Genomic DNA, 27,605 nt, shown 5'->3' on the forward strand with positions numbered 1-27,605 from the left:
ATCTGGGGAGTACTTTGCGCTGACAGTGCTCCCCAAGGCATGCTTTCTCCTTTAATTGTGCTCCAGTCACCCATCCCCTTCCTGCAAGTAAAATGCTAATTTTTTCCAGATTATTTTCATTTTCTTTCCTGCTTCATTCACTTTCATTTATTTTCTCTCTCATTAATTTTCATATTTCTGTTTCATTAATTTTTTAAGAATTCTCTTCCTGTTAGTAAGTTATCCTCCTGTTCATGCTTGCGCTTTCCCACCCGCTCACACTCACTCCCACACAAACACCTATGCATGCACGCACTCACCCACGCACACACACATCACAAAACAATGGGCTCAATATTAACCCCCCTATGGCGGGTGGGGATGACAATGTGAAATTCGAGGAACGTGACCCCAACTCACCGCGTACGCGGCGGATATCTGGGTATCCGAGTGTCCCGCTGTGGAAAGTAGGGAAGCTTATTAACATGTTTAAATCACGCTCCTATAATGCAATTGGGAGCCCAGATTGAAATTAACTGGTGGTTCACGGGTTTCCCAGGGGTCGGGAAAGTTGCCAGGGAAACGGAGGCGAGATTGCTCGGCACTTTATCGTGGTGGTTAAAGGTCAGGAGGCCCGATGTCAATAAAGGTTAAGTACTCACAGGTCCTTTCTCAGTTCTGTCTGGGATATGGTTTGGCGAGAGTACTTGGTGTGAGAGAGTTATTTAGAGTTTGGAGCTGTTCACACAGAGAAGCTCATGATGGGTGGCGCTATGGCTGCTCGTGATTGGATTGAGGATGAGAATGAGGATGGACAGTAGCAAGGGCATGCTGCAGAGGGAGCTGCAGGTGGATAGCAGAGAAGGGAGCAATAGAGGGGACGAGCTTGCAGTAGGCTCCACCCACCTAATGGGGTCTACAGGCAGAGGCTCAGCTTCCTTGACCTGTCGGAGGAGCAGTGCTTCCAAAGCCTGTGACGGCCACGTTAGGTGGTCGCAGACATCTGTAGCCTCCTACAAGAATGCCTGCTGCCTGCTGAACCTGGTGGCCACGCACCACCAGTGGCTGTGAAAGTTACCACTGCCCTTAATTTCTTTGTGTTCGGCTCCTTCCAGGCCGCCACCGGAGACATAGCGAGGGTGTTGCAGTCCGCTGCACATAAATGCATAAGGCAGGTACAGATGGATTGTTTCCGAGTGGCAGGCAGTGACTAGTGGGGTACCGCAAGGATCGGTCCTAGGACCCCAGCTGTTCACAATATATATTAATGATCTGGATGAGGGAATTGGATGTAATATCTCCAAATTTGCAGACGACACAAAGCTGGGTGGGAGGGTAAGCTGTGAGGAGGATGTCGTGAAACTCCAGTACGATTTGGACAGGTTGGGTGATTGGGCAGAAACATGGCAAATGCACTATAATGTGGATAAATGTGAGGTTATCCACTTTGGTGGCAAAAACAGGAAGGCAGATTATTATTTGAATGGCAATAGATTGGGAGAAGGGGAAGTGCAACGAGACCTGGGTGTTCTTGTGCACCAGTCGCTGAAGGTAAGCATGCAGGTGCAGCAGGCGGTTAAGAAGGCAAATGGTATGTTGGCCTTCGTAGCGAGAGGATTCGAGTACAGGAACAAGGATGTCTTGCTGCAGTTGTTGGTGAAACCGCACCTTGAGTATTGTGTGCAGTTTTGGTCACCTTACCTGAGGAAGGACATTCTTGCCATCGAGGGAGTGCAGCGAAGATTCACTAGGCTGATACCTGGGATGGCAGGAATGACGTATGAGGAGAGATTGTGTCGATTGGGCTTATACTCACTGGAGTTTAGAAGATTGAGAGAGGATCTCATCGAAACCTATAAAATTCTGTCAGGTCTGGACAGACTAGATGCAGGAAGGATGTTTCTGATGGCCGGGGAGTCATAGTCTAAGGATAAGGGGTAAGCCATTTAGGACTGAAATGAGGAGGAATTTCTTCACCCAGAGAGTGGTGAACCTGTGGAATTCTCTGCCATAGAGGGCGGTGGAGGACAGTTCATTAAATATATTCAAGAAAGAGTTGGATGTATTTCTTGAGGCTAAAGGGATCAAGGGGTATGGGGAGAAGGCAGGGACAGGGTACTGAATTTGGATGATCAGCCATGATCGCATTGAATGGCGCAGCAGGCTCGAGGGGCCGAATGGCCTACTCCTGCTCCTATCTTCTATGTTTCTATGTTTCCCAGGTTTCACAATTAGCACTCGCCATTCAAGAATGGGGGATATGGGAAAGTGCTGCGAATTAATAAATTTACTTTCATGTAAAAAATTAATCTGATTAACAAATATCATAAAACACCCATGTGCTTACCGCTGGTGAACGATAAAGCTTTTCTTTTGCTATCTTTGCCACTTCTACATGGTACAATCCCTGTGGCTTCAGCAGAAGTAGTGGTAAGCTGCTCTGTTCCTTGCTCTTGTCTTTTGAGGTTCTTGCAGCCAACGAGCTCTGGGTGTTGGAGCCTGTGAGCTCGGTCCCTGCCACTGACTGCTCCATCTGCACTTGTGCAGGGGTAGCTTGGGCCAGCTGGAGTGGCAGGCAGCATGTCTGGTACTGGTTGAGGTGGGGGGGTGGGGGGGTGCAACGGGTGAAACATGCCAATGCTTTGAGAAGTGCAGATGCTTTAAGAGTGCGCACTTTCATCTCCCTTCTCACCATCCTCCCTCCCCATGGCCAGCAGCACATCATTGCTGTCTCTGCTGGAGAGCACCTTGGAGGAGATCAGTGACACCTTGAAAGCCCACGTCTAATCTATCTGCCACAATGTGGTGGCTGGTAGACATGTTAGTGTTCAGAGTTTGCAAGGCTGCTGTCTGGGCCTGCAGGGACTACCCTGATATAACTTCCGTAGAGGACTCTCTGGGTGATTGCATCTTTGAAAGGGCCTGCAATATCACTGCACAAATGAGAAAGACATAAGTAAGACAAAGTTAATTTTGAGGGGTTGATAATGGAACTAGGGAAGGTAAACTGGGAAAAAAAGTTGATGAAGATAGGACAGCAGTGGCAAATATTTAAAACGGTGATCAAGAGAGTTCAGTAGAAATATATTACGCTTAAAAAAAACAGAACAAACTAGCCAATAATGAAATACCATGGGTGAATAAAAAGATAAGGGTAAAATTGAAACTAAAGAAAAAAGCTTACACTAAGTACACAGACAATAAAGGAGAGGATGACAAAAGGGAATACAAAGGTTAAGAGAGAAATCAAAGAAACAATTAGTTAAAGAAGAACTACAAAGTTAATTTATCATGGAATATAAAAAGAAAATCGGGACGTAAAGACATTTAAGATAGAAAGGTGGGGTGGGGGGGATAATTAATAAACTAATCAAACTTAGAGATGATAAACCCCTAAGTCTGGATGGATTGCATCCATGCATATTAAAAGTTAGGGAAGAGATAACAGGGGCACTATTACATATTTATAAAACTTCATTAGAAAAGGGAATAGTGCCAGAGGTTCATTTCTAGAGGGATAGAATTGAAAAGCTGAGAAGTTCTGTTAAACTTGTACAGAACCTTGGTTAGACCACACTTGGAGTACAGTTCTGGTCTCCATATTATAAAAAAAGATATGGAGGCACTGGAGAAAATGCAAAAAAGATTTACAGTACTAGGATACCAGAGCTGAGAGGTTATACCTATCAGGAAAGATTGAACATGATGTTGCGAGTTCGTCACCCGCTATCGCTCCGTTCCCGTCTCCGCGTTAATATCGGGGCCATTGTGTTTCATTAGAAGTAGGGGTGTTGTAAGGAAAATTATTAGCGTCATAACAAGTACTATATTAATGCATAGGTTAAACCCCCTTGCATATAGGCTACACTAATGTACATTTTTTCCCGTAATAAAAGTGGCCTATTTTGGAGTTATTGTAACATGTAATAACATTCTTCTCCTTCTCTCATTCTCCTCTATCTCTGTGCTACTACACCTATCCCTCACTCCCCTTCCCTCCTCTCTCCGCTCCCATCTCTTCCCCTCCTCACTGATCATTCCACTCCCATCACCCTTTCCTTCTCCTCCCCTGCTCTCCGCTCCCCATGTCTCCCTCTACTCTTCCACCACTCCTGTCCCCTCTTTCTTCCTCCCGGCCTTCTTCACCCCTCCCCTCTTTTTCCTTTGTTCCCTCTTGCTTGAGATAAAAGTTTGATGGACTGAATGGCCTGTTTCTTGTGCTGCTCCTTTGTATGAATCCATGTAACACTTTAAAACACATTCACAAGTTAGGTAAGTGATCTAAGTTTTATGAAAGAAAAGCAAGAGTTAGGAGACTAGGATATTAATGGGTGATGGTTAATGGGTCATTCCTTTAGCAGTAATTTATAATAGAGATTACTGGCTTCAATAAAACTGCAAACTGAGGAATTACACGTGAATATGTTAAATGCTTGCACGCTCATATCCCGTTTTAAAATCCTAAAACCCCACCATGTCTCCTCTCCCCCCAACCCCACCGGGTCTCCGCTCCCCCCAACCCCACCATGTCTCCGCTCCCCCCAACCCCACCGTGTCTCCGCTCCCCCCAACCCCACCGGGTCTCCGCTCCCCCCAACCCCACCGTGTCTCCGCTCCCCCCAACCCCACCGTGTCTCCGCTCCCCCCAACCCCACCGTGTCTCCGCTCCCCCCAACCCCACCGTGTCGCCGCTCCCCCCAACCCCACCGTGTCTCCGCTCCCCCCAACCCCACCATGTCTCCGCTCCCCCCAACCCCACCGTGTCTCCGCTCCTCCCAACCCCACCGTGTCTCCACTCCCCCCAACCCCACCATGTCTCCGCTCCCCCCAACCCCACCGTGTCTCCGCTCCCCCCAACCCCACCGTGTCTCCACTCCCCCCAACCCCACCATGTCTCCGCTCCCCCCAACCCCACCGTGTCTCCGCTCCCCCCAACCCCACCATGTCTCCTCTCCCCCCAACCCCACCGTGTCTCCACTCCCCCCAACCCCACCGTGTCTCCGCTCCCCCCAACCCCACCGTGTCTCCGCTCCCCCCAACCTCACCGTGTCTCCGCTCCCCCCAACCCCACCGTGTCTCCGCTCCCCCCAACCCCACCATGTCTCCGCTCCCCCCAACCCCACCGTGTCTCCACTCCCCCCAACCCCACCGTGTCTCCGCTCCCCCCAACCCCACCGTGTCTCCGCTCCCCCCAACCCCACTGTGTCTCCGCTCCCCCCCACCCCACCGTGTCTCCGCTCCCCCCAACCCCACCATGTCTCCGCTCCCCTCAACCCCACCGTGTCTCCGCTCCCCCCAACCCCACCGTGTCTCCGCTCCCCCCAACCCCACCGTGTCTCCGCTCCCCCCAACCCCACCATGTCTCCGCTCCCCTGAACCCCACCGGGTCTCCGCTCCCCCCAACCCCACCATGTCTCCGCTCCCCCCAACCCCACCGTGTCTCCGCTCCCCCCAACCCCACCATGTCTCCGCTCCCCTGAACCCCACCATGTCTCCGCTCCCCCAACCCCACCATGTCTCCGCTCCCCTGAACCCCACCGTGTCTCTGCTCCCCCAACCCCACCGTGTCTCCGCTCCCCCCAACCCCACCGTGTCTCCGCTCCCCCCAACCCCACCATGTCTCCGCTCCCCCCAACCCCACCGTGTCTCCGCTCCCCCCAACCCCACCGGGTCTCCGCTCCTCCCAACCCCACCATGTCTCAGCTCCCCCCAACCCCACCATGTCTCCGCTCCCCCCAACCCCACCATGTCTCCGCTCCCCCCAACCCCACCGTGTCTCCGCTCCCCCCAACCCCACCGTGTCTCCGCTCCCCCCAACCCCACCGTGTCTCCGCTCCCCCCAACCCCACCGTGTCTCCGCTCTCCCCAACCCCACCGTGTCTCCGCTCCCCCCAACCCCACCGTGTCTCCGCTCCCCCCAACCCCACCGTGTCTCCGCTCCTCCCAACCCCACCATGTCTCCACTCCCCCCAACCCCACCGGGTCTCCGCTCCCCCCAACCCCACCGTGTCTCCGCTCCCCCCAACCCCACCGTGTCTCCACTCCCCCCAACCCCACCGTGTCTCCGCTCCCCCCAACCCCACCGTGTCTCCGCTCCCCCCAACCCCACCGTGTCTCCGCTCCCCCCAACCCCACCGGGTCTCCGCTCCCCCCAACCCCACCATGTCTCCGCTCCCCCCAACCCCACCATGTCTCCTCTCCCCCCAACCCCACCGTGTCTCCGCTCCCCCCAACCCCACCGGGTCTCCGCTCCCCCCAACCCCACCATGTCTCCGCTCCCCCCAACCCCACCATGTCTCCGCTCCCCCCAACCCCACCGGGTCTCCGCTCCCCCCAACCCCACCATGTCTCCGCTCCCCCCGACCCCACCGGGTCTCCGCTCCCCCCAACCCCACCGTGTATCCACTACCCCCCAACCCCACCATGTCTCCGCTCCCCCCAACCCCACCGGGTCTCCGCTCCCCCCAACCCCACCATGTCTCCGCTCCCCCCAACCCCACCGGGTCTCCGCTCCCCCCAACCCCACCATGTCTCCGCTCCCCCCGACCCCACCATGTCTCCGCTCCCCCCAACCCCACCATGTCTCCACTCCCCCAACTCCTCGATGCCTCAGCTCTCCCCAACTTCACTATGTCTCCCTTCCCCTAAACCCTATGAAGCCATCGCTCGCCATCTCTCCCCTCCCTCCACCCTGCCCCCCCCACAACCTTTCTTCTCCCCTGCCTCCGCCCCCCCCCCCCCCCCCCCACCACCACTGGACCTACCTACAGCCTTTCCCGTTGGACAGGCAGACAGACAGCCAGCCAACCAGACTGGCTGTCAGGCGGGAAGCCTGTGGGGAAAAAAAATTAAAGCAACTCCAGGGTTTTCGGGGAAACCCGCACTTCCTGGTTTCCCGACCTTAACTCCTCTCCCCGTCCCTGTTCTGAGATCGCGCCTTGGTAAATATTGAGGCTATAGTTCCGGAAAATCATCAGAGCTGCTCCCGCTCAGCTTTGGGAGTGTGGTGGAGACCCCATTTATGTGTGTAAAGAGTTTCCGTTGCACCTGGCAAAGTAACGTCGGGTGCAGCTCCGAGGAATTTCCCATCTGTAATGATTAAGCACTTGAGTCAAATACAATGTTTGGCACTATTAATGATTTCCTTGTTTCCTTCCAGACTTCTAGCGGTTGCACTTGGGGTGAGTCTAAAGTTGCTCCACTTTTCAATTTTGTAGTAAAAGCTGTAAATTACAAATGGGCCCTGTAGCCTAATGAGAATAGTGGTAATCTGAACAGATGATTTGATGCTGCAGGGTGCTTGTCATTCTAATCTGTCTGCAGCACTTGTCAGACACATTGTAACTTGGAGGATGAGGAGAAAACAGTCCTTCAGTGTGTTAACATAAACATGTTGATGTTGTTTATATCTCTATCATAAACTCAGGTAACACATATTAAAGTTTGGGGTTTCCCAGTGAGATTTTACTATTCCAGTTTGAAGTGGACTAAAACTGTTGCAATGATATCTGCAGTGGGTGTACAGGGTAAATTCCCTGATCCCACACTGCCAGTAGTAAGCTACTCTTTTTGGTAATACAGTCTTAAAACGCTTTCCAGAAAATGTTCAAATTTTCACTGTCAAATTCATCTTTCCACCCATTTCAGTACAGTGAGCTGTGACTGAATCTCTAAAACTAAACATGGACAACTGAGTTTTAAAATTAAGATTACTTGGATTTGAGCTCATTGAAAAGGAGGGTAACTGGAAAAAAGTAGGCGCCCTTATATATTGTAAAATAATATCTGCTATACTCAGGGGAATACAAGCCAAGTTTATGTAACCTGTCCTGATTATTTAACTTTCTTAAGCCCCGGTATTATTCTGGTGAACCTGTGCTGCACCCCTTCCAAGGCCAATCTATCCTTCCTGTGGTGCGGTACTCCAGATGGAGTCTAACCAAGGCTGTATACAACTGAAGCATAACTGTTTCCCCTTTCTATTCTAATTCCCTTGATATAAAGGCCAACATTCAAGCAGTCTTTTTGATTGCTTTTTGTAACTGTCTACTGGCCTTTAATGTTTTGCGTACTTGAACTCCCAAATCTCGTTGTTCCTTTTTAGTCCTTCGATTTCTCACATTTCGAAAATACTGGATGACTTCACACTTGCCCACATTGAACTCTTGCCATAGTTTTGCCCACTCACTTAATCTGTCTATGTCCATTTGCAACTTCCTGCTCCCATCTGCACTACTTACTCTCCCCCGCTAACTTAGTGCCATCTGCAAATTTAGATATACAATTCTCTATTCTTTTATCCAAGTCATTAACAAATGTGGTGAAACGTTGAGGCCCCAGAACAGATCCCTGGGGAACACCACTTGTCACATCCTGCCAATCAGTACCTACCCTTTATCCCCACTCTGTCTCCTACCTCCCAAACAATTTTGAACACAAGTGAAAAAGCTACCTCAAATTCTCTGTGCTCTCAGTTTTTGCTAATAATCTCCTTTGTGGAATCTCACAGAATGCCTTCTGGAAGTCCATATAGACAACATCCATAAACACTCACTTATCTACCTTATTGGTGACCTCTTCAAACATTTCAAAAAGATGTTCTGATTGGTCATTCGGTTGTATATTAGTTTTCGTGGACCTAAGTTCCCTGAGCTTCTAGAAACAACAGAGTAAAGCTAAGCATTCCTGACTGTGTATTTAAAAAGAAAAATGGGCCAAAAGTGTAACTAGCATCCCATGCACTGTCTGTCTGTCTGCTAATAAGAATTTCACAGCATGAGTGTCCAATGAAACTAAAGCAACATTTAAGTTGAGATGTTGACTGCATGGAAATGTGTTGATTGCCTGTCTAACTCTATCTGGGAGAGTCCTGACTGCTAACCCAGGTCTTGGGGTAGCCTGCAGTGAGAGGAATGGCCCTAAGGATGGGGCGTTGTGAAAAAAAGATCAGAAAATTGTCAAATTGAAAATGACTTGTGTTTAAAAAAAAAATCTGAGATCTAATAATTTAAAATTAAAATGTTAAATAGGAATCTCTGTTCTTTTGACCTGTAATTCTAATTATTTTACGTTTATAATTATAGACATGCCTAGCAATATTATAGTCTATTTAACAAACTGGATAGACCAATATTCAGGAGACATTGGTTAATATTTGAACTCTTTCCATTTTAATTGCTGAGGCAAAATTCTAGAAATGACTAGAAGCATAAAGGGATAAGGGACTCGGAGGAAACATAACCATTACAATAACTCATTAATGTGAATAAAGATCTTCACTGTTTGTATCAGATTTTCTCAACCGTCTCTTCATTGTAATTAAAAAGTCTTATTACTTTCAAATGTTTAGTATCCTCGTGACCTTCTTGTTGATTGCATTCCATCTGATGTGCAAAAGAAGCGTGGAATGAACTCTGAGGTAATTGTGTTTTGAAATAAAATGAAATGATCCTTGCCCTTTTGAAGAGCTTCTTGTTTCAGGAGCAGTATTTTATTTCTTCCCCTCTCCTTTCCTAAATGCAGTGATTCAAGCTGAGGTACAAGCTGCCAGCTTAAATAGCCATTCGTAAAGTGAGAGCCTAGCTGGGATGGGGTGGGATTGAGGGAGAAGCCTCACAGCTGAGACTAATCCTATCCTCACTTTGATAGCAATAGAGGGTGAATAGTCTGACTAATTTTGTTCTTTCCCTCTTCTCCAACACTCAGGCCACTTGTATTACACCCACTGGGGCCAATTTCTATCTCGCTACCACCTCGTTTGTGCCTGAAAATAGGTGAAACTGCCATAATCGTGTGGATGATTGCAAACCCACTGATTTACAGCTAGTTGTCCGCCTATTCCAATTTTCAGGCGGACCTTGATTTAGGTGGCTGGAGCTCCTGCTGGAAATTGGCAGAGGCCTCATTAATATTTGCAAATTGTAGTCAAATGACGCACAGTTCGTCTCTACCTGTATTGCTACCACCACTCATGATCTTCCTAGATACCAGCCTGTATGCATACTCAATCATATGGAGGTCTATGGTGTGGGGTAATCTTAAGGAGCTATACTTATTCTTGTAATCTTCAGTCACTTTCAAAGCCGTAAAAGAAAGTTAATTGACGGAGAATGCTATGTGGCCGCTAAGAACTCTGTGCTAGCTGTGCAAATTCATAAAATTTATCCTTTGATCTTTCAATAAGTTTGGTGCTTGGTAATTTTCTACTCATATCTAGCCTCTAATCATTGTTGAAGTGGAACAACCTGATTAAATTCACATAAGCCATGCCTTTCAACTTTTTGAAGATTTGGATCTGTCTTCTTGAGCTTATGTTCTCTAATACAAAACAAAATGGAATGTTGAACCTTCCCCACTCTGAACACTTTCTCATTAGTGTCCTTCTGAATAAAAGATGCTCCAAATTGAACATAGTATTGTGTGTTACAAATGTATGCCTCAACTGATGGCTCAGGCAGTGAATAGCTGAGCCTTCGAGCCCAGCAAAGCCCTAGTTCAATGCCTGGTCTGTGCTGAATTTGTTGTTGTCATTTGGAACAGCAATAGGAACTCTATAACTGGCCTCAATGCCCCAGGCTAAAGAAGTGAAAAATCAACCAAGATTCTTGCTCCTCACACCACAATTGGCCTCAGCTGTCTTGGGCTAAGAAGAGGGAAAATCAACCAAGCTCCCACTCCCAATCACTATTCAATGACCTCTGTTGGAAATGTGTATGTGTGGACGTTGGGTAAAGACAAGATCGTGCTAAGCAGTGATGCCCTTTGCAATCGATTACCCTGACGTCATGGATCACGTAGAAAGAGTGACCATGCAGGTACAATATTAGAGGGTGCTTCGTACTTGTGGAACCGTACTCGATCAGGAAGTCAACTCCTTCAGGAGTGGAGGGCAGTAGTGAAGAAGACAGTTTGACTCCAATTTTCTCATGTAATTTGAAAGGTTCTGTTTTGGACAAAGCACCTTAAACAGCTGAATGATGCATGGTTTGAAATGGACTGAAAGTATAGGAATATGTCCAATTCATTTTGCCCCCTTCCATTGTGTATACATGTTACTAAAGTGCATTCACCATACCTGTTTACATATTAAGTTTCATTATCCAGCTACTTACTTAATTAATTTGCCTAGATATTTTTAAATCCTGTTAACCTCCCTTGCAATGTATATTGTACATTTGAGAACTGCAAAACTCAGTACTAACTGTCAGATGCATTCAGTAAGGATCCCCCTGCCTGAATTTTAGTTGAAGCACCATCACATTATACCTTCTTGCCTAGAATAATTGGGGGTAATTTTAACTTTGGGTGACTGTGTAAAACAATGGAAATTAAAATCGGGAGAGATGTATAACAGACGGCTGATCCAACATCACTCGTTTTACACTATTGCCCAAGTCAAAATTACCCTCGCTGATTCCTGGGCTTTACAGCTGGCCTCTTAAACTGGGATAGCTTTAACACCACATCTTATGGGATATTTACAGGGTACCTTACATGAAAAGTACTTGCCCTTTAACACTGATATTTCCATTCAAGCAATAACTTTCTATTGTAGTAATATACAACACAATATTATATCTTTTGCTACCGTAACTTATCAGTGCATCAACAAGGGTTACTGGCAGTTGAGTGAACACAGATGACAAAGGTACTTCCATTAGTGACATCTCTTAGATGATAATTGTATATCTTCTAGGTTTGCAAAATTGTGTTTTCCTTTTCATGAATGATTGGGATGATGCGTATTAGATAATAGTCAATGATAGTTTAACACTGACGCCTAGGAATTCGATTACATGCTAAGCAGGTGCATAAGTCTCCAACATGGTGGGCAGAAAGCACCTGGTCATTTCGAATCAGTGCGCTGCCCGCCATATTGGATGAAGCTTCCCCGCAGGCGACCACAGCGCACACCAGAATGATGGAAAACATTGAATAACTTAATCAAATTAGGGACTAGCGCTTGTTGGAGGACACATTTACGATTTTGATATGCCCCAGTGCCCGATTTGCCACGTGCTAAACTCGCCCAGCAATCCGTGGTGCTGACAGACAGGAAGGACTGCTCGGTCCATATTGGACAGAATGGTCTCCATGCTTAGCGATAATCCTTGATACAAGTTGGAGCTGGACTCCAGCATTATTTAAAGGGACCATGCAGTACTTACAGGTTACCTTCTGGGTGATTTGTGGCTTGTTTTTTGACTCTGGAAAGTTAACTTTATCTGCTTAGCAGAATATTTTGCTGTTTTTAAAAATTCTTTCATGAGATGAGATGAGGGCAGCACGGTGGCATAGTGGTTAGCACTGTTGCCTCACAGCGCTAGGGACCCGGGTTCGAATCCGGCCTCGGGTGACTGTGTGGAGTTTGCACATTCTCCCCGTGTTTGTGTGGGTTTCCTCCGGGTGCTCCGGTTTCCTCCCACAGTCCAAAGATGTGCGGGTTAGGTTGATTGGCTATGATAAATTGACCCTTAATGTTAGGGGGATTAAATACATGGGGTTACGGGGATAGGGTGGGGTTGGTGTAGGGGTTACGGGGATCGGGTGGGATATGTGTCGGTGCAGGCTCGATGGGCCGAAATGGCCTCTATCTGCATTGTGGGGTTTCTGTGATTCTGTGATTCTGTGATGTGGGCGTCTCTGGCAAGGCCAGTATTTATTGCCCATCCCTAATTGCCCTTGAGAAGGTGCTGGTGAGCTGTCTTCTTGAACCGCTGCAGTCTATGAGGTGAAGGTACTTCCACAGTGCTGTTAGGGAGGGAATTCCAGGATTTTGACCCAGCGACGATGAAGGAAAGGCAATATATTTCCAAGTCAGGATGCCGTGTGATTTGGAGGGGAACTGTTTTTTAAAATTCTTTCATGGGATGTGGGCGTCGCTGGCAAGGCCAGCATTTATTGCCCATCCCTAGTTGCCCTTGAGAAACTGGAGCGTATTCCATCACATTCCTGACTGCCTTGTAGATGGTGGAAAGGCTTTGGGTAATCGGGAGGTGAGTCACTCGCCTCCGAATACCCAGCCTCTGTTGCACTGTTGTTTACTGCTTTATAAACTGCAGTTTGACTGCAGTCATGGGTGGTCTGTAAGGGCTGCCTGCAGGGCTGGAAGTCGAGGGTGAGCAAAAAGGAAGACAGCAGAGAGCAAGAGTAGTTGCATCAAGATGGAGGAGGAGGCCACTGCACAGGAGACCATATCCACAGTAGGTATTCAGGGAGCACTTCTACTTCAACCTCACTGGAGCAATGTATGAAGCGCCAAAGCTTCACCAAGGAGGCTTCCACCAGGCTATGTCACCGGCAGTAGATACAACTCAAGCCTCACACCAGGGCATGGACAGCACTGCTTGTGGCCATCAACGTCACAGTGACCCTTAACTTTTATGGCACAGCTCCTTTCGGGTTGCAGCAGGTAACATCACAGTTCAGAGTCCACTGCTGTATCAGGGAGGCCACTGAGGTGCTCTACACGAGGAAGAACACCAACATCTCGTTCCCCATGGAAAGAACAGCAGGATGAGGAAGCACTGACCTTCACTGGCATTGCAGGCTTCCTGAAGGTGCAAGGTGCCATAGAATACACCCACATTGCTTTCCGTGCTCCCTATCATCAGCCTGCCATCTTTATCAATCATAAGGGATTCTAGTTCCTCAAATTACAGCTGGTTTATGACAACTGGCAGCGCATCGTGCAGGTCTGTGCTCAATGTCCTGACATGACTCGTCCATCCTGCGCCAGTCTCCTGTGCTGCCTTTATTCCAACCAGGCTGTCTAGTTACAGTCTAGCTACTGGGTGATGGACTAGTCCCTCCAGACATGGCTCATGATCCTGTCAAGACCCTGGGAACAGCTGTAGCACTGGTCTGTGATGAGAGCTACAACGTCACAAGACATGATCAAACAAACATATGCTTCCGCTGCCTAATCATTCCGGAGGAGCTATGTAGTACACCCCTAAGCCGTTACCTAGATTTGTGCTCATCTGCATGCTACATAATTTTGCGATAATGAAGGACCAGCCATTACCACCACCTGGGAAACAAGAAGTGCAGCAAGAGTAAGAGGATGAGGACGAAGGCATCAGTGCCCCTAGCTGCCAGAGCTCTGAGAGCAGCTCATCCAAGAGTGCTTTACCTAAATCATCCCTCCCATCTCCAATACACCAATGGTCCCACAATTCTTACCACCGTCCTTAGTACCACCCTCCGATTGCCTTCCTTCAGTCCAGACTTATGGATCTTGCTCTTCACTATAAATATAAACACCACCAAATTCAGAACAGAAAACAAATTGATCAAATAACTCAATTCCGCCTCTATCCAACTATGAACAGAAATAATTAGGAATCACCCTTGTGCAACCCCTTAGTGCCTGTCTTGTGTGCTTCCTATCCTAGTGCTCCTATGAAGTCCCAGTGACTGCAACTTGGGAGGTGGAAGGCTGCTGAGCTTCCATTGATGGCCGTGCTGGGTGACCTCGAGCAGCCTTGAGGACCTGGCTGCAGACTGGGCCAGCTGGCCGGGTGCCACTAACAAGGGCACTGGCAGAGTGGCTGGCGGAGAACAGGTGCTTCCCCCATGGAGCCAAGGCCACTCTCCTGGGACTGCACCTCAGCACTCCTGCGGCTCTGCATGATAACAGAGTGCAGGACTGCTCTGATGCTTTGGGGGCCCCTGTTAACAGTGACCCCGAAAGCCAAGGTGGCAGCCGTCTGCACTTCCATGGCAGCTGTGAGAGGCTCCATGACGGTGAGCGGCACTGTCTTATTGATGGAGCTGACTTCCATGTTCTGCTTGAAGCCTTGACAGAAGTTGGAGCTGGACTCCTTTATGCTCTGTTACATTGTGTGCAAGCTCTCTGGCAGACTGCCAAGTGCACCTAGCTTTTGCTGGTATATGCTCATCAGCCGCCTTCGGTAGGCCGAGCCCTTGAAGTCAGCATCTTGAGTCCTCTGTAGCAGAGCTAGTATCCAAACTCGCCCTCCAATGAGCTGACACCTGTGGTGTCCTATTTCCCTACCCTGGCTTTTGCACATGTGTGCCCGGTGATTCACCACACAAAGACCCTGCCTCTAGCCTAGCCTCCAAAGTATGTGTCATGCCAGAATCTGAGCTGGTGCTTGTGAGGGTGAGATCGAGTGATGCTGTATTATCAGGGAAACTGGCTTCCTCTTCCTCAAGTGGCTCTTCCTCATATCGTCAGCACCTGAAATGAAAGAGAGGGAGAAGGGTTTGCTTTTAGTGCAAAGGGAGAGCAGAGAGAGAGAAGTAGCTGGTGAAAGCATCTGCAGTTTGTCATGGAGTGTTTAGGGTGAGATAGAAGGAATAAGGGAAAAAGAGGATAAGGTGTGAAGAAACCTTGCACAACATCTCCAGCATTTCCAGTCGCCATGGCCTCGACTTTACCCCTGACCGTGGCTAGCACACATCCTTTGATGGGGGAGAGGGTGTGAAGGTGGGCTTGACCTCCTCTACTGGTAACATGCTATCTGGAGTTGTTGGTGACCTTCTTGTGGTGTATGTGCCTTTAAGAGCCCCAGGTGTACTGTAATGCCGGTAATTGCCACTCGGGCTATATAAGCCTGTATATTGTGTATATCCGTTAGAACCCCCCCCCCCAGACTTTGCTTAGTAAATACCTATGAACCAACTCCTGTCTTCAGTGTCTTTATCAACACACGGACACTACAGTGGCGACGAAGTGGAAACGGACTTACCTGCAATTCGGCAGCACCTCAAGGACATCGATTCCTCGGGCATCCAGAAGACTCAAGGAAGTGAGAGAAGCTGTGGTTTCACCAGCTGGCCAAGCTGGTGGCAGGTACTGCGCTAATCCTTCCTGGGCGTCAGGCTGGGGCTCCAGCGGCTGGCTCTACAGCTGAGACAGGCAGCGAAATTGGAGGCAATCAATAACGGACTGGGAGGGAGCACTCGGGAGACGGCCGGCGCGGCAAGCAGGTCAGTGTTCAGACCTCCGGCGGGAACGAGTCTCCAACAGTAAAAAAAAAGAGAACGGAAACCGCAGTAAACAGCGTTGTCATCGGCAGCAGCGGTGGGGAAGCGCGGGAAGCGCCATATCTTTGCTACAGAAAAGAAAAAAAAAGCGCGGGAAGCGCCATATCTTTTCTGAAATGCCTAAGTCTGGCATTATTGATGCTTTTGATAGCAAAATAGAGGATTGGACCACATACGTGGAAAGAGTAGAGGTATATTGCACTGCAAATGGAATAGAAGATGAAAAAAAAGCTTCAGTACTTCTGAACTTAATGGGCGCAAAGACATACGGGCTGTTACGAAATTTAATCACTCCAGCCAAACCAAAGGACAAGAATTTTAAAGAAATTGTTGATACCCTGCAGGAGCACTTAAACCCAACACCACTGCTGATAGCGGAACGATTCAAGTTCTTCAAGAGAAATCAACACAAGAATGAAAGTAACGCCGATTACCTAACCGAATTAAGAAAGCTATCAAAGTACTGCCAATTCAGGGCAGGACTATCAGATTATCTTCGAGACAAATTCGTTTGCGGTCTCTGAAGTGAAGGAACACAAAAAAGACTGCTTTCTGAAAAAGATTTAACATTGGACAAAGCTTTCAGTATGGCTGTATCATACGAAGCAGCAGCAAAAGGAGCTGCAGAGATACAACAAAAGACACAGGACTTCGGCACCCATGAAATGACACAGGGTTTCGAAAGATGTTACCCATAACCAGAGGGACTGCTGGTTCAAGGACAAAGCATGCAGGCAATGCGGAAAGATTGGACACATTGCATGGGTATGCCGATCTGGACAAAATAAATCCACGGACAGAAAAAAAAAAATCAATAAAGAAAAGTACAGGAAGGTACAAATGATGACGGACAGTAGCTCCGAAGACCAGAAGAGCGATAGCGACTTCGAAAACAAGAGACTAAGCTGTCTCAAATTACATAATGTACTTGCCAAAGATGATTACCAAACCATTTGGGTTACCCTCACAATAGCAGGGTCCCCAGTTAAAATGGAGCTAGATACAGGATCAGCTCTAACCGTAATAAATCGACGGGATTACGAGAGGCTATTTTCACATATACCTCTAAAAGACACATCCATTATCTTAAAAACATATACGGGGCAGAAAGTATACCCCAAAGGAAAAATAAGGGTGCCTGTTGTATACAACGGCAAAGAAATACAAAAGTTGTATTTATACATTCTACAAGATGGTGGTCCACCATTGTTGGGACGTGAATGGATCAGGAAGATACGTTTAGACTGGCACTCCATTCAGGCACTGACGGTGACCAGTAAGGAAAAAAACAATGATGACATCATACCTGAACGATTAAAAGACATCTTGGCCAACGCCAAAGAAGTGTTTCAAGAGAAACTAGGAACCTTGAAAGGCATCACCGCCTCAATAAAAGTGGAAGATGCAGCAATTCCCAAATTTTTTAAGGCAAGACCGGTGCCATACGCAATACGTCCAGCAGTCGAGGTAGAGCTGGAGAATTTGGAAAAAGCAGGCGTATTATCCAAAATAGATTGGAGCGAATGGGCAACACCCATCGTTCCAGTCATGAAAAAAGCATTGAATAAAGATAATTCTGAAGAACAGAGAAAAATTCGCATCTGTGGTGACTTCAAGGTGACTGTAAACCCAGTCCTTCACACAGTACAGTATCCTCTTCCGAGGATAGAAGATATTTTCGCCTCACTATCCGGAGGGAAACGTTTCACCAAAATTGACTTGGCACAGGCATATCTACAGATGGAGGTTGAGGAGGCCTCTAAAAAGTATCTCACGATAAACACACACAAAGGCCTGTACCAGTACAATCGACTGGTTTTTGGAGTAGCATCAGCTCCAGCTATCTGGCAAAGAGCTATGGAGCAAGTCCTGCAAGGGATTCCGGGGACTCAATGCTACCTAGACGACATCCTTGTAACAGGAGAAAACGACAACGAGCACCTTGCCAATTTGGAGCAGGTGCTCACTAGGCTGAAAGAACGGGGCCTACGAGCGAATCGCCCCAAGTGCGAATTTTTCCAAAATCAGATATCATATTGTGGCCACATAATTAATAATGAAGGGTTGCATAAGTCACCTGAAAAAATTGAAGCGGTTATAAAAGCCCCAGCACCTGAAAATGTTTCACAATTAAGGTCGTTCCTGGGATTAATAAATTACTATCATAAATTTTTACCGAACTTATCAACTCTTCTACACCCTCTTAATGAACTGCTACAAACAGGAGTGATTTGGAAATGGAACGAAGACTGTAAATGTGCCTTCCATAAATGCAAAGACTTAATCACATCCGAAGAAGTTTTGGCTCATTACAACCCATCACTGCCAATCAGACTGGCGTGCGATGCATCCCCTTACGGCATAGGAGCAGTATTATCCCATAAATTCCCTGATGGCTCAGAATGGCCGATAGCTTTTGCGTCACGCTCATTAAACTCAGCTGAGCGTAACTATGCCCAAATCGACAGGGAAGCACTCAGCCTGGTATGGGGAGTGAAGAAATTCAACCATTACCTACACGGACAAAAATTTACCTTGTTGACTGACCATCAACCCCTCATCTCCATATTCAACCCTAAGAAAGGTGTTCCCATTATGACAGCGCAAAGGCCACAGGGGTGGTCCCTTTTTCTAGGGGCACACCAATACAACATAGAATACAAAGGGTCAAAACAGCATGGGAATGCCGACGGTTTATCGCGCCTACCGTTGCCAACGGTAGAAGAGGCACCTACAGTAGACCCAGTAGAGATGTTCCACTCTACCATAGTGGAATGTCTACCAGTGACAAATTCTGCCATTGAAAGGGAGACGAGAAATGACCTGACTCTCTCACGGGTCTACGATTTAACAGTGAAGGGATGGCCAGCACATGGCGAACCACTGTTGCCAGCATTCTCGCAAAGAAGAGAACAGCTGTCAGTGTGCCGAGGAACCTTGATGTGTGGATCCAGAGTGGTGATTCCACCCAAACTCCAGGATAAAGTGCTAAAGGAGCTTCACGAGGGGCATCTGGGTGGAGTGAAAATGAAGAACCTAGCTAGGGCATTTGTATGGTGGCCAGGTATCGATGGAGACATCGAAGAAATGACCAAGAGCTGCCTAGGATGCCAGAAGGTCCAAAACGCTCCACCACAAGCCCCTCTACATCCATGGGAGTGGCCCTCATCTCCCTGGCAAAGGGTGCATATCGACTTTGCTGGTCCATTTATGGACTCAATGTTCTTAATCGCGGTTGATGCACACTCCAAGTGGCCGGAGTTAATAAAGATGTCCTCCACCACCACGGAAAAAAACATCACAGTATTAAGGACCATATTTGCCAGGAATGGGCTGCCGGAACAGATATGTTCTGATAATGGACCGCAATTTGTGTCCGAAGAATTCAGAAAGTTCTTAAAAAACAATGGGGTTAAGCACTACACGTCCGCCCCATACCATCCCGCCACCAATGGATTGGCTGAAAGGTTTGTCCAGACCTTCAAGAAGGCCATAAAGGCCATGGGTAATGAAGACATAAAACTTCAGCACAAGGTGGATAACTTCTTATTCGCATACAGGAATGCAACACATATGGTTACCAACCAAATTCCCGCCATGATGTTCTTCAATAGAAACCTAAGATGCCGGCTGGATTTGGTCAAGCCCAACATCAGAAGGGACGTGGAGAACCGGCAGTTTCAAGGCATGAATGAAAGGCCAACTAGAACCTTCCAGATAGGTCAACAAGTTTTGGCCCGGGACTACCGTACCGAGAAATGGCAGCCTGGAACTATCTGCACACGACTAGGACCACTGATGTATACCGTGGACATTGGAGAAAGCATAATAAGGTGCCATGCTGACCAAATCATAAAGTCATCCGAAAAGGGACAACCTACACCACAACTCTATACATCTAACGATGAAGTAGAGATACCCATATCTACCTCCGATCCGGTGATACTGGAACCCGATGAACCCGACACTGGCATTCAAGCCGAATCAGCCTTGCCAGAAGAACTTACTACACCACCAGAAACTACTACACCCCCGAGGCGTTATCCGGACCGAGTCAGGAAGCCTCCTGAGAGACTAACTTATAATTAATTAACTACAGCAATGTATATTATTTTGCTTATAACATGTAATTAATAATTACTTAAAATATGATGTACTGGTTAGCTAAAGGGGGAGGAATTGTGGTGTATGGGCCTTTAAGAGCCCCAGGTGTGCTGTAATGCCGGTAATTGCCACTCGGGCTATATAAGCCTGTATATTGTGTATATCCGTTAGAACCCCCCCCCAGACTTTGCTTAGTAAATACCTATGAACCAACTCCTGTCTTCAGTGTCTTTATCAACACACGTACTGAAGAAAGAAAGGAGCGTGTCAGTGATAGTCTTGTGAGGTGTTTAGAGAATGCCTATTTTGCTGGCATACTTGGTAAGCAGTGAGGTTTAGGGAAGTGAGGATGTAAAAAGGATGAGAAGGTAGTGTGGTGCAGTGATTGTAGGATAGTGAAGTGGGCGAGAGGAGTATTGTGAGTAATGAGGCTGGAGGTATGAGCAGAGAGTAAGAGAGCAGTATTCTTACCTTGATAACTCTGGTAGGTCATTGAACTTTTTGTGACATTGCGACCATGTCCTTGGAGCTAAGCTCCTAGCATTGATGTCCTCAGCGATCTCTTCCCGCTGGCGACAGAGTTGTTGCCTGGAGGGCTTTAAAGAAGAACATCAGAAGTAGGAACAGGAGCAGGCCGTTCGGCCCTTCGAACCTACTCTGGCATTCAATAAGATCATGGCTGATCTTCTACCTCAACTCCACCTTACCGCACTATCCCCATATCCGTTGATTCCCTTAATATCCAAAAATATATCGATCTCTGTCTTGAATATACTCAATGACTACAGCCCTCTGGGGTAGAGAATTCCAATGATTCACAACCCTTTGAGTGAAGAAATTTCTCCTCATCTCAGTCCTAAATGGCCGACCTGTTATTCTGAGACTGTGACCCCTGGTTCTAGACTCCCCAGCCAGGGGAAACATCTTCCCAGCATTTACCCTGTCAAGCCTTGTAAGAATTTTATATGTTTCAATGAGATCACCTCTCATTCTTCTAAATTCTAGGGACCATAGGCCTAGACTTCTCAATCTCTCCTCATAGGACAAACACCCCCCCGCCCCCCATCCCAGGAATCTGCCCTGGGGGAAAGAGGATGTCCCTCCTCCTGTCCACTGCCTGTACCAGGGCCGCCAAGGCAGCATCAGAAAACCTTGGTGCCCTCTCAGTGCTTGTTGCAAGCATTTCTGTGTTGAACTATTTCCTTTCTTCTGCAGCCAGAGTGCACCTCCCCTTTAAGAGATGCTGGCTGCCTTTAAGTGGTGTCAAAGATGCCTGATATCCAACCCCCCAAACAGGCTACCTGCGCTATTCATTTGTTGCACGCCTGACTCACGATAATGAACGGGCAGCACAAATATTACATGATGCCTGGAACAACATCAACAAGCATCTGAGTTTATGTTTTAATGAACAAATCACAATATAATAAGCCCAAGAGAGCATCTACTGCCCAAAGGGTTCATATTACATCGACAGAAAATTGCTGTCAGTACTTTATTATACAATATTTACTAGTACTTCATCAGGGGTCATGCTGTGAGCTTACATGGTAGAGAGACTTTCCTCTGTGCTTCTAGAATAACTTTCTTCTAGGTTTGGGAATTTCTGTTCTCCTTTTGATAAACTACTTGGAATATGCATAAAAGCCTCTCAATATAATAATAGTAGTCTTTGCATTTTCATAGGATCTGCGAAGGATTCTCGATTTAGGGCATTTCACTGTAGCGCTGAATTTAACCTGGAATATAAAAAATGCTGACTACAATGTGGCTGTTATTAAGAAGTGCATCCAGCTTCTGGATTCTGGGATTATCAGGTAATGTTTTCCAATAAGTTTTTAGGACATCTCAATTTTCTGCGTCATTTTATACAGAGCGAAATTGGCCATTGGAAATTCCAATTATACATTTTTCAGGTTTCTCTTCTTTTCTTCCCTCCTCAGTGAAGATAGTATTTCGTGTCGGGGTATTGTTCTCCAGTCCCTCACCCAAGTGTCCATTCTTTATGTGCGATCCTGGATAGTGAGGTTTGGCAGACTATGAGAAGCCCAATCTTGTTCTCACCCAATGTCCACATACACCCAGGGGGGGAGTTTTAACCTAAAAAAAACCAGGTGGGTTTGGCGCATGGGGGTAGTTAAATTGTTAAAAATCAGAATCCCGACCTGAACCCGCCTCCAACCCACCCACTTCCAGTTTTAATGGAGGCAGGGCGATGGAGGCAGGTGGCCAACCCGCTGCCAGGAGGTGGGACATAAATTTAAATATTACAATGAGGCTGGAAGCCTCTTTAACCTCTATTTTGTTTTTAGCTGCAGCTGGACGGGTTTTACACACTTCGTAAAACCCGGCAGTTACAGCAGGACGAGGACTGCTGCATCCAGGAGGTAAGTGCCTTTATACCTACCTCCTGAATCCAGGGTCCCTACCTAATCCACCCTCCCCATGAGGCCTCCCCCCACCCCCCAGACCTCTGATATCTCCACAAGACCTCCGATCTCTCTCTCCACGAGGCTTCCATCACCGCACCAGGCCTCTGATCTCTCCATGAGGCCTCCAATCTCTCTCTCCACGAGGCTTCCATCCCTGCACCAGGCCTCTGATCTCTCCACGAGGCCTCGTTGCCCCCCCAAGGCCTCCGATCTCTCAACGAGGCCTCCCCCACACCCACCCTCAGGCCTCCGATCTCTCAATGAGGCCTTCGCCAACTCCCCCCGCCGCCCCCCCCCCACCCCAGTTCTCCAACCTCTGATCCACTTTGGGGGCCCCCTCACCCTGATCTACTCCTGGGCAAACCTCCGATCGATCTACTCCAGGGCAAACCTCCGATATACTCTCGGGCAAGCCTCCGATATACTCTCGGGCAAACCTCCGATCCTCCGATTTATTGCTGGGCTGACCTCCAATACTCCCCCACCCCCAGATCTATTGCTGGGCCGACCCTCCCCGCCCCCCACCCCCGCCAATCTGTTCTATTGCTGGGCCGACCCACACACAAACCCTCTCTCCCTCCTCTGTACAGCCGAGTGCTGCAGGCCTACCCGCCCGGAGCCAGCCAGCCTCTCAATCTGGCTGGTTGCGGGTGGGAAACAGAGGCCTCGCATGCAAATCAGGCCCTGCTTTAAAGTTGGCAGGACCTGCGGGAAACCTGTTCTCCGGGGTTTCCTGCCCACATCGGAGTCCCGCCTCCCCAACCCGCCTTCCCATGAAAATCCAGCCCCCACTTTCTATCAGAAGTCATCAAATAGCAATCAAGAGAGCCTGATTTTTACCATTCTCAGCCCATGGAGGCACAGAAGCTCATTGTGACACATCTTCTGTCACTCTGGCTGAGATTAGCTAACTCAGCACAAACCTGTAATCGAACCTAAGGGCTTCTTGAATTGAGCCTACACTGTGGTGCCCTTACGCACTGACCCCACTGGAGATTGTGGTAAGTCTTTGGAAGGATACTTAATGTGCTTGCAGCAGCTGGGTACAGTTTGATGCCCTCCTGCCAAATTAAGCTGGAAAATTTGGTGCCTGTCCACTCATTGCCCACGCCCCACCTCCCTCAATCCTAGCCATGTCCCCCTCCACTCCCTGTGTAAGAGGGACAATCAAGATTTAAAAAAAAAAAATTAACTTTTCTTTGCAGGTCCATACTGCTTGCCTGGCATGATCACCCCGAGTGGGGCACACGTTCACCCACCTGAAGGCCAGTATGCCTAATCTCACTTGACGCCCCTTGACAGCATTGCTGTGTAAAAGGCAGGCAGAGGTTCGCCCCTTACAAGGCATAAAGGAAGATCTAGTGCGATAGCTACCTGCTGTTTTCTGGTGGGTCCGCCAGTATCCCACTGGAGTTATAGGAGGAGACCAGTCAAGACCCCGTGGATTTCTGAGGCCTATATATTTAGCAGACTCTTGAGGAAGACTATGCGGTCATAAATCTGCAGCCCTTCAGGTACACTCCTACTGTAAATATACCCTGAGCTCACCAGAAGGGCCGGAACTTAGGCCGGGACCCAGATATGCCTTCGCCCAGCTTTATACAGGTATTCCCATTCAGCCTTGGGGATAGATCATCTTCCCGGCCCAAACAAGGCCTGCGGCATTGGATAGTGTGGGGTAGTAAGCAGTGCTCCCAATTCCGGGAGTTTCTACATCCTTGGCCTCGCAGAGGTCTGGCAGATTAGTTGTGGGCGTTGCCTGGGGATCCAGGCTGTGACCGTGACCTGGAACCCTGAAGATTTAATTAATTTTTTTATTTTTAAAGTGGCCTCCTTACAAAAGGGACCAAAGGGGAAAGAAAATCTACTTTATGGGAGAGACCAAGCACCCACTCCGTCTGGACCCACCCACTAGCATTGCAGTCGGTGGGTGACCAAGATGCGTTACTAGTGGCACCGGTGCGTGCAATTGGAATGCAAAGTAGAGACCCTCTCTTTGATCCCGGAAAATCTGCTGGGGTTCAGGTCAGCAGGAGAGTTTCCCATTGACTACATCCCAGTGCTTACAGATTTTCTCTGGTCCCACTCCACCACTGTACATATGGCAGGGCAAGATTCCTTACCCGTCCTTTAGTGCCATTGACCTTGTCTCAATTTCCGAAGTCGGTCATTTGAAGGTTTTGGGCCAGTGCCTGCACCAAATAGTGCACACCTTGGGGGATTTTGGGGGGTGGGCTGAGGGGGGGGATTGGAAAATCTCTGCCAGTCAAAGGTTTTTACAAAATGATTAAAGAACTTTTTTAAATTCCCAGTTTCCCCACTCTAATTGATTAATTGCAGTAAGGACCCCTTCCCCTTAGCGTTGCGAAGGCACAAATGACGGGAAATACCTTGTATGACATGTTCCTTTCATGGCATTGTCATTGCCACAGACCCACTTGAAAGGGATTGTTGTTGACAGGTAAAAAAGGGAAGAGGAGACGACACAGCATTCTGTCCCAAATCCTGCCCAGATTACTGTATTGCCATACTGAAAAGGGAGAGGAAATTCGGGGTTTGTGTGTCTACCAGAAAATAAAAAGTTAATTTGAAATATAAATTCCCATATTTAGTAGTATAAAAATGCCCTGGATGTCAGGGGGAAAAATTCGGTGGCGCCCTCTCTGGGGCGATAATTTCACGAAGGCGCTACTTTTAGCTCACCAAAAAAGTTAGCACCCTTGCGTTGTAAATTCAGTGGTAGCGCCCTAAGCAGGAGGCGGGGGGGTGGTGGGGGGGAGCGACTGGAAGTTCGCCCCCTCCTTCCTGGGGCGCTACCAGTGAATATCGCAACGCTATGTGCAACAGCGCCATACGCGTCGGCATGTAGCGCCACGGTATTCCAGGCTTCTCTCCCCTGATTAAAGGGGAGGGGCCTAGTGCTGCGCACACTGGGGCCCTGCTCGACCACTGGGGAGCGGGGTGCCGGGAAAGCAGCCCGGCACTCGAGGAATGCCGGGCTGAGCGATCGTGGCCGGCACCCTGAATAAAAAAGGGGATGGGGGCAGGTGCTGACAGGCAGACAAAAAAAAATGGCTGCCCGACACCTGCCCTTTAACTTGTGTCGCCACGGCTGCAAAAACGCCACCCTGACCCTGTCGGATATATCATCTGGCGATAGGTCAGGGGGTGCAACTGAAGTTTGCGGCTGGGGCGTTGCGCACAGCGATGATGTCATCGCCGGAGGCACAGTGCCGCGAGACACTACCAGCTACTGCCGCCGCTAACCTCCCGCTGAATTTCGCGGGAGGCATTAGCGACGCTGCACCTGGGTGCTAGGGGCTTTGTCCTGGGCGCTAATGGGAGGCGCAAAGCAACCCAATTTTTCCCCCTTAGTATTCAGTAATTCATGTTGTGCTGACATTTGTAAGCAGAGTCTGAGCACTTATGGTTTATATATCACACCATTCAGACTTCATGATTTTATTTTTGTATTCGTTCATGGATGTGGGCATCACTGGCAAGGCCAGCATTTATTGCTCATCCCTAGTTGCCCTTGAGAAGGTGGTGGTGAGCCACCTTCTTGAACCGCTGCAGTCCATGTGGTGAAGGTACTCCCACAGTGCTATTAGGGAGGGAGTTCCAGGATTTTGACCCAGCGACGATGAAGAAACAGCGATATACTTCCAAGTCAGGATGGCGTGTGACTTGGAGGTGGTGGTGTTCCCATGCGCCTGCTGCTCTTGTCCTTCTAGGTGGTAGAGGTCGCGGGTTTGGGAAGTGCTGCCAAAGAAGCTTTGGCGTGTTGCTGCAGTGCATCTTGTAGATGGTACACACTGCAGCCATGGTATGCCAGTGGTGGAGGAAGTGAATGTTTAAGGTGGTGAATAAGGTGCCAATCAAGCGGGCTGCTTTGGCTTGGATGGTGTCGAGCTTCTTGAGTGTTGTTGGAGCTGCACTCATCCAGGCAAGTGGAGAGTATTCCATCACACTCCTGACTTGTGCCTTGTAGATGGTGGAAAGGCTTTGGGGAGTTAGAAAATGAGATACTTGTTGCAGAATACCCAGCCTCTGACCTGCTCTTGTTGCCACTGTATTTATGTGGCTGGTCCAGTTAAGTTTCTGGTCAATGACTCCCAGGATACTGATGGTGGGGGATTTGGCGATGGTAATGCTGTTGAATGTCAAGGGGCAGTGGTTAGACTCTCGCTTGTTGGAGATAGTCATTGCCTGGCACTTGTGTGGCGCGAATGTTACATGCCACTTACCAGTCCAAGCCTGAATGTCGCCAAGGTCTTGCTGCATGAGGGCATGGACTGCTTCATTATTTGAGGAGTTGTGAATGGCACTGAACACTGTGCAGTCATCAGCGAACATCCCCATTTCTGACCTTATGTTGGAGGGGAGGTAATTGATGAAGCAGCTGAAGATGGTTGGGCCCAGGACATTGCCCTGAGGAACTCCTGCAACGATGTCCTGGTGCTGTGCTGATTGACCTCCACAACCATCTTCCTTTGTGCTAGGTATGACTCCAGCCAGTGGAGAATTTTCCCTAATTCCCATTGACTTCAGCTTTACTCTGGCTCCTTAATGCCACACTCGGTCAAATGCTGCCTTGATGTCAAGGGCAGTCACTCTCACCTCACCTCTGGAATTCAGCTCTTTTGTCACTGCCTTATAATTTCCTTCCTCCACAGTATCCATTTTTTATATACTCACTATAGTGATCTGGGTTGTTATGGTTGGTGTTCTCCACCGGGTGGTGCTGTAGCCAATGCTGCTGCTAAGGTCAGGGGTTTTGCTTCCTGCATAGGTCAGCACAAGGGGGAATGCCAGGATGCTGAATGCAGGCCTGATGTTTGCTACTCTGTATGTGTTTCCCAGTTGTTAATTAAGTACTCGTGTTAATTCTAACATCGAGCCTCTGAGTTCCTTGTTCCACATTCTGGGTTTATCACATTTGGCAACGAGGTAACTAAAAGGACCCTGATTAAAGAAGAGAAGTCTGCCAGGATGTTTAAACAACAAAATTATGAGCTACGGTTAGCTACCAGTTGGAAGAGAGCATGGCTGCCATGGTAGGAATGGTTTCCGCCT

At 48.3% G+C, this 27,605-nt stretch overlaps 1 pseudogene; it reads left to right on the forward strand.

Moving 5' to 3' along the window:
- The first annotated feature begins 347 nt into the window (after positions 1-347).
- The window catches only part of LOC147119964 (uncharacterized), a 1,277,156-nt pseudogene continuing 1,249,898 nt past the window's right edge, over positions 348-27,605 (forward strand).

Source organism: Somniosus microcephalus, chromosome 4 (assembly GCF_052327205.1).
Source record: "Somniosus microcephalus isolate GS21.2 chromosome 4, FLI_Smic_1.0, whole genome shotgun sequence".
Taxonomy (NCBI): Eukaryota; Metazoa; Chordata; class Chondrichthyes; order Squaliformes; family Somniosidae; genus Somniosus; species Somniosus microcephalus.